The following is a 6,992-nucleotide window of genomic DNA, read 5'->3' as shown; positions in this document are numbered from 1 at the left end:
ATTTTATTATTAATTTAATTTTTTTAGTCTAATAATTTATTATATATTTTATCACATACTTTTAAATATTGATGGCTAATTAATGATAAAAAATAATAAATTCTGATGGTTTAATATTTTTTATGGATATTATAATTTATTTTTTTTGTTATCACTTAATCATCAATTTAGTTCCTTTAGTGTAGTCCTTTTAATCTAATAATTCAACAATGTATTTTATCTCGTATTTTTAAAATTTGATAGCTAATTAATTATCAAAAATAATAAATTTTAATGATTTTCTAATACTTTTCTTAATTTATATATGATTGATTACATAATATTTTTCTTAAAAATAATTGAGAAAAAAAGTATACAAATTGACACTAAAATATGTCACGTTATCATACTTATACTAAAATGCAATTTATTGTAGAATAATATAACGAATATTGATTATTGATGATTCACTCACTAAAATATAAAAAGAAATTATAATAATTATTAAAAAATATAAAATAAAATATTAAAATTATTAACAAACTTTAACATAAATAATTATTAAATATAACTTTATGTATAATTAATTACATAATACTTTCTTGAAGAAATGTTCTACGAGAAAATTATTTATAAAAATAAATTTGTTGGCGAATATCTATGCTATTATATAAAAATCGGATGTCTGCACTTAATGATGAAGTTGACGTGACATGTTTCAGAGAATGTTTCTCGATTTAATTATTGTAACTCATTCAATACAATTTATTGCACTGACTTAATTATATCAACTAATTGATTTGATTAGATATTTAAATATTAATATAATTTATTATAATATATATTATACTATATATGAATTAACGTTAATTTATAAAATATAGAACTTATGGATCGTGTTAAAAATGCAAATCAGAAAAAAATGTATACAATTATAGAAGAATTAAATCTATCCTCTTTATTTATTTTTAACCATCGTTTTAGATTTTAATTTTTTTTAAAATTAGTGATAGTAGAATTTTATTAATGCTAGATAAAATTATAGAAGAATCTACGAAACAGTATAAATTGTTGCTCTTTCAATCAAATCATACCACATACAAAAATAAATTAAATTAAATAAATCGAATTTACATTTTTATATAAATCGAATTGAATATTTATAAGATTCGAATTATATGCAACTTCTGAATAATTATAATGTTATGGGTATTTTATATAAAAATTAATACAAAATAATTTAAATATCACATAGTTATATCAACTAATTGATTTGATTAGATATTTAAATATCACATAATTTATTATAATTTATATTAATTTGATTTGGTAATATTTTTTAATTTTTTTCTTTTAATGTTTTGTTAGTATTTTTAATTTATATTTTTAATTTATTAAGCCAAATTTATTGTATGTACTAATTAATTAATTAGTCATTAAATAATAAATTTTTAAATAAAATAGATAATTGAGATATTTTTAACTAATAATTAAATCAAATCAAATCAAATCATATATATTGAGTCAAATTTAAATTATGTGAATTCAGGACTAAATTAAAATAAGATGCTTTTTTATCTATTCAAATTGAATGCAATAAATACAAATTAATTTTGTTAGATAATCATAGTCGTCTGGTCTACTATATATAGATGGCCACACAAAATTATAAGAATCATAATTTTTATCGCAAATACTATTTCAACTCTTCTTTTCTTTTTTGTTTTCCTTGATGTATACTTGTATAAATGTACCACCCAAAATGAGAAAGTACGAATGATATTTTATTGATTGTTTGTTTGACGAATATATCTCAATTTCGGCATTTTATCATTGTGGATGAAAGTTGACCAGTAGTAATTCAAGGTGATCAATATATTTTTTTATAGTATTAGATAGAAGAATATTTGTTAAAATGAATATACTCATTGTAATGATTTTTTTTTTCAATTATTAGATTTTTATGTTAAATTCTTTGAAGGTACAAGATAATAAAATAAGTTGATTTTAATATCATTAGAAGCTAAATTTAGTGGTTCAAGTAAGCACCACTCACTACTAGAAAACTAGTTATTACAGAGGGATATTTCCGACGGATTTTATCCCACGGAAATACAAACAAAATTTCAGAGAAATTTTTTGTCGGAAAACAAAAAAAATGAATTAGCATAAATTACAGACGGAAAACAAAATCCGTCGATAATTATGTCGGTAAAATTAATTTTTTTCTGTGAGAAATGGCTACAGACAGAAAATCCATCTGTAATTTAATTTTTTCGTCAGAAAATATTAGATTAAACCTAATTCTACCCCACTCTCTCGAGCTCCATTCACACTCCATTCCATTCAAATAAAACGAGCTTCTTCCTCTCTTCTTCCACGAGCTTCTTTTTTCGTCGCAGCCGCCGCCACTTGCGTCGCGTCTCCTTATCGCACGAGTTTCAATCACATCCAATTTGAATCAATTCAACAATGACCACCGTGGCTTCACCTTCCTCCAGAAACCAGACGCCTTCCTCCTCATGCTTTTTTTCCTACCCCTTCGCTTCATACACCTCCGCCAATTTCGCTCCTGGAGCCTCCCCCTCGTCTCCACGCCCTTCTCCTCCTCCTTTCGCCACCATTGACGTTTTTCTTCCACCTCTTTGCCACCGTGTCCAACATCGTCATCCGTGAGATTCTCCTCGGAGCAATCACTAGGCTCTTCCGGGCAACACTCCACGGCTATAAAGAGGTACGGTATACTCTGATTTTATAATTCTGTTGCTTATGGCTCAATTTTTCTGTGCCAATTTTAATTTTATCAATTTTCTTTAGCAGTTTTTATCTTCTCAAAATAATTTAGAGTTTTATTATAGAGATAGAAATGGCAAGCTTTCTGTGAAGGAACTACAATCCTCTGATTCCATTAGATGAATATATGAATATTTGCTTGCTGTTATTGATTTTGTTTATATTGAAGGCCCATGATACGCATTACGCATTGTTACTTGGTCATGTAAATTTCTTTTTGAATTGATATGTGAAACATATACAATGTTTCTTGTGTTATTTTTTTTTCAATAGGTCTTGCTCCTGAAGATCTATACCACTTGATCAAGAAGGCTGTCTCAATCAGGAAGCACTTGGAGAAAAATAGGAAGGACAAGGACTCCAAATTTAAGTTAATTTTGGTAGAGAGCAGGATTCACCGCCTTGCACGTTACTACAAGAAGACCAATAAACTTCCACCCGTATAAAAATAGTAAGTATTAAATATGCATTTTTTTAAAATCACAACGGTTTCTTAATGTGCCTTAACTTTTATTTTGATGACTAGACACTAAAATGATGCATTTCATGAGTACTTTCATTTTTTAAAATCTTTGTGGTTCCCTGAATTGGATTTTGTGTGGTTCATATTTTAATTGTGCTGTTTGTTCAGTTTCTTGCTCTTATTTATTTATTTACTGCAACTTTTGACATTTATAAATGTTTCTAATTTAAATTGTATGTTTTTCTTTCTGTCAATGGATTTGTTATCTGTATTTTATTGTTTCTAATTACTTCAGAGATTTAAAACAAAACACCTTTTTCATAAATAAAGTTAAAAATAAACACTCGTTATTTGTAGGATTTGACGCTTACTGTGTCAACACTTCTACCTGTAGTTTCTATAAATAATGACAGCAAAGATCAATTAGATTTCTCAATTGGACTTAAGGTAATACTATCTGTTCTTACTGTAAGATTCCAACCTTATTGAATATTTATGACACTGATTGTTGATGAAAAAGGTTAAATGTTCTTTTTTAATTCAATAATGTTTGGCAGATGTATAATGAGGTGCAACGTTGCTTTCTCACAGTTGGCTTGGTGTATCCAGATGATTTGTTTCTATTTCTTGTAAAAGTAAGTTGTTAAAAATCTATTCTATTATATAAAAATTGGATGTCTGCACTTAATGATGAAGCTGACGTAATATGCTTCAGAGAGTGTTTCTTGATTTAATTGTTTTAACTCATTCAATATAATTTATTGCACTGACTTAATTATATCAACTAATTGATTTGATTAGATATTTAAATATTAATATAATTAATATAATTTATTTAATTTATATTACTTAATTAATTATATTACATTAATTATAATTCATTATATTAGTGAATTAGTCTTTTCATTTATAAAGTCTAAAATAAAATAAATAAATTGTTATTTATTCTAATTAAATTTATTTATATACTATATATGAATTAACGTTAATTTATAAAATATAGAACTTGTGGATTGTGATAAAAATACAAATCAGAAAAAAAAATGCATACAATTATAGAAGAATTAAATCTATCCTCTTTATTTATTTTTAACCATCATTTTAGATTTTAGTTTTTTTTAAAATCAGTGATAGTGAAATTTTATTAATGCTAGATAAAATTATAGAAGAATCTACGAAGCAGTATAAATTGTTGCTCTTTCAATCAAATCATACCACATACAAAAATAAATTAAATTAAATAAATCGAATTTGCATTTCTATATATAAATCGAATTGAATAAATTCGATTTAGGCAAATTGACTTTATAAGATTCGAATTATATGCAATTTTTGAATAATTATAATGTTATGGGTATTTTATATAAAAATTAATACAAAATAATTTAAATATCATATAGTTATATCAACTAATTGATTTGATTAGATATTTAAATATTACATAATTTATTATAATTTATATTAATTTGATTTGATAATATTTTTTAATTTTTTCTTTTAATATTATGTTAGTATTTTTAATTTATTTTTTTAATTTATTAAGCCAAATTTATTGTATGTACTAATTAATTAATTAGTCATTAAATAATAAATCTTTGAATAAAATAGACAACTGAGATATTTTTAACTAATAATTAAATCAAATCATATATATTGAGCCAAATTTAAATTATGTGAATTAAGGACTAAATTAAAATAAGATGTTTTTTATCTATTCAAATTGAATGCAATAAATACAAATTAATTTTGTTAGATAATCATAGTCGTTTGGTCTACTATATATAGATGGCCACACAAAATTATAAGAATCATAATTTTTTATCGCAAATACTATTTTAACTCTTCTTTTCTTTTTTGTTTTCCTTTATGTATACTTTTTTATGTATAAATGTACCACCCAAAATGAGAAAGTACGGATGATATTTTATTGATTGTTTGTTTGATGAATATATCTCAATTTTGGCATTTTATCATTGTGGATGGAAGTTGACCAGTAGTAATTAAAGGTGATTAGTATATTTTTTTATAGTATTAGATAGAAAAATATTTGTTAAAATAAATATACTCATTGTAATGAATTTTTTTTTAAATTATTAGATTTTTATATATGTTGAATTCTTTGAAGGTACAAGATAATAAAATAAGTTGATTTTAATATCATTAGAAGTTAAATTTAATGGTTCAAGTAAGCACCACTGTACTAATTATATTAATAAAGTAATTTTGTAATACTAATGTGATTTACATATTATTTTTTTTAGTAAATTCATTTCAAAATGTAAAAATTAGACTCAATTATGCTAAAATTTTAAAGGTAATATAGAATTTTGCAACAAAATAAATTAACATTCATTAAGGAAATAAATTTATATAGGCTATTTCCTAATTATAAATAATAACAAGACTTATGAAAAAATATTAATGTCAATGTTCTTATTAACTAAATCATAATATTAGGTAGTTGATAGTTTTATAGGCAGAATTTATTAAGTAATTACGTTAAAATTAGCAACAAACAAACAATAAAGATTCATAAAAAAATCTATTATATATTACCAATTTTATAATTAAAATATGTCACATATCATATTCATGCTCTTCTATTTATTGTCTATTATATTATATAAAAATCAGGATTTTGCACTTAGTGATGGATTTGGTGTTTAGCGATTTATTTTTTTAATTCATTAAATATAATTTATTACGATAAATTAACTATATCAACTAATAAATTTTTATTAGATATTTAAGTATCATACAATTTATTATAATTTATATCAATTTGATTTAGTAGTATTTCTTAATTTATTTCTTTTAATATTCTGTTAGTATTTTTTAATTTATTAAACTAAATTAATTATACTAATTATCTGTATTAATTAATTAATTAGATTAGTTTATTAATTATTAAAATAATAATCTATGAATAAAATAGGCTCTCCAGATATTTTTCACTAATAATAAAATCATATCATATATTGAGCTAAATTCAAATTATGTGAATTAAGGATTAAACTAAAATAAGATAATTTTTTACCTATTCAAATTGAATACAATAAATATAAATTAATTTTGTTAGATAATCATGGTCTTCTGGTCTTCTATATATAGATAGCCACATAAAATTATAAGAACCATCATTTTTATCGCTTTTGCAATTTCAACTCTTCTTTTCTTTTCTTTTTTTATGTATAAATGTACTTAATCAAAATGAGAAGGTATGAATGAGTGTTTTATTAATTATTTGTTTGATAAATATTATAGTCCGAAAATGTCTCAATTTAAGCATTTTACCGCTGCCGATGGAAGTTGAATCTGTAGTAATTCAGGGTGACCATGATATTTTTTATAGTATTATGTAAAAAAATATTTCTTATAATAAATATATCCATTGTAATTAATTTTCTTTGTCAATATGTTATCTTTTACCTAACAAACAATATCCATATTGAATATATTATTTTCATGAGAAGTCATATATAATTGGTTGATAATTTTATATATAAAAATACTCCTGTGGTAACTAAATACCATATTGTTATCTCGTTAAAGTTAATTATCCTATGATTATACCAATGTATAGTACTATCAGATAAAAATTGATTAAATTACATTTATTTCTGACGAGGTGGGTAACCTTTTAGACCTAATCATGATCGGAGTTGAGAAAGGATATTGAAAAGTGTTAACAATACAAATACCTTTTATTTTTAATACCCAATAATAAATATATAAATTAAAACTAATATTATTTCGT

Source organism: Arachis duranensis, chromosome 6 (assembly GCF_000817695.3).
Source record: "Arachis duranensis cultivar V14167 chromosome 6, aradu.V14167.gnm2.J7QH, whole genome shotgun sequence".
Taxonomy (NCBI): Eukaryota; Viridiplantae; Streptophyta; class Magnoliopsida; order Fabales; family Fabaceae; genus Arachis; species Arachis duranensis.
Note: the sequence above shows the minus strand (reverse complement) of the source record.